Source organism: Anneissia japonica, unplaced genomic scaffold, assembly GCF_011630105.1.
Source record: "Anneissia japonica isolate Jap-2015-1 unplaced genomic scaffold, ASM1163010v1 scaffold110873_len3716_cov97, whole genome shotgun sequence".
In the NCBI taxonomy this organism is placed as follows: domain Eukaryota; kingdom Metazoa; phylum Echinodermata; class Crinoidea; order Comatulida; family Comatulidae; genus Anneissia; species Anneissia japonica.
This window is the reverse complement of record NW_022709020.1, coordinates 1-1,535: the sequence shown is the minus strand read 5'-3', so window position 1 is coordinate 1,535 and position 1,535 is coordinate 1. Positions and strand designations below refer to the sequence as shown.

Below are 1,535 nucleotides of genomic sequence, written 5' to 3'. Positions count from 1 at the left end.
CAGCAGAGTGGTCAGTGGAGTTAGAGGAAATCCCCACCAGACAAGCGCGCGTTGATATGAAACGTCATCAATCACAGAGCTTCAGGATAATTATGCTATATGCCGAGATTAACTATGAGTGGAAATACCACTCACATGTCTACGGCCATACTACGTTGAAAACACAGGTCCTCGTCTGATCACCAAATTTAAGCAACGTCGGGCCCGGTTAGTACTTGGATGGGTGACCGCCTGGGAATACCGGGTGCTGTAGACTTTTTACATTTTCCCCCCAAATTCTAAAGTAGGGGTGCGTGAGAGTCCACACGACCTCGGCCCACATAGTTGGGGCTGAGGTGCAAACATTTTGAGAACATGGACCTCTAAGTGCCCGGAAATTGCACTCTCATACCTTAAAAATCATACAAGTACTATATGTTCATATCAACAATACGCAATTAATTCGCTGGTGTGAGGTTCGAGGGTCGTTTAAACGAAACAGCAGTCTTCTTCTGTCTAAAGCATCCTAGTTAATGCCGTACGGTATGAAAATGGTTGGTTTATTGTTCAACACCGGTGTTTGTAAAAAATGTACTCGCGCAGCAGAGTGGTCAGGGGAGTTAGAGGAAATCCCCTCCAGACAAGCGCGCGTTGATATGAAACGTCATCAATCACAGAGCTTCAGGATAATTATGCTATATGCCGTGATTAACTATGAGTGGAAATACCACTCACATGTCTACGGCCATACTACGTTGAAAACACCGGTTCTCGTCCGATCACCGAATTTAAGCAACGTCGGGCCCGGTTAGTACTTGGATGGGTGACCGCCTGGGAGACTTTTTACATTTTCCCCCAAATTCTAAAGTAGGGGTGCGTGAGAGTCCACACGACCTCGGGCCCACATAGTTGGGGCTGAGGTGCAAACATTTTGAGAACATGGACCTCTAAGTTCCCGGAAATTGCACTCACATACCTTAAAAATCATACAGGTACTTGTTCATATCAACAATACGCAATTAATTCGCTGGTGTTAGGCCGGTTCGAGGGTCGTTTGAACAAAACGGCAGTCTTCTTTTGTCTAAAGCATCCTAGTTAGTGCCGTTGTTAAACGGTTGGTTTATTGTTCAACACCGGTGTTTGCAAAAAATGTACTCGCGCAGCAGAGTGGTCAGGGGAGTCAGAGGAAATCCCCGCCAGACAAGCGCGCGTTAATATGAAACGTCATCAATCATAGAGCTTCATGATTGGATAATTATGCTATATGCCGAGATTAACAATGAGTGGAAATATCATCCACATGTCTACGGCCATACTACGTTGAAACACCGGTTCTCGTCCGATCACCGAAGTTAAGCAACGTCGGGCCCGGTTAGTACTTGGATGGGTGACCACCTGGGAATACCGGGTGCTGTAGACTTTTTACATTTTCTCCCCCAAATCGATTGATGTTTACTTATTGTTCGTTAAAGATATTTTTCTTTTTCTTTCTTTTTTTTCTCTCTTAACAGTTTCATTATGTACGGTATTTTGGCACGTTATAATCGTCAACTTTT

At 44.6% G+C, this 1,535-nt stretch overlaps 2 non-coding genes and 1 pseudogene across 2 annotated transcripts; all 3 read left to right on the top strand.

Moving 5' to 3' along the window:
* The first annotated feature begins 137 nt into the window (after positions 1–137).
* LOC117106647 lies at positions 138–256 on the top strand. The gene has a single exon (XR_004445110.1). It is a non-coding gene; the product is annotated as a 5S ribosomal RNA (ribosomal RNA).
* A 460-nt stretch (positions 257–716) lies between these two features.
* LOC117106644 lies at positions 717–834 on the top strand (annotated as a pseudogene).
* Positions 835–1,281: 447 nt separating this feature from the next.
* LOC117106643 lies at positions 1,282–1,399 on the top strand. Its single transcript, XR_004445107.1, has one exon. It is a non-coding gene; the product is annotated as a 5S ribosomal RNA (ribosomal RNA).
* The last annotated feature ends 136 nt before the right edge of the window (positions 1,400–1,535 follow it).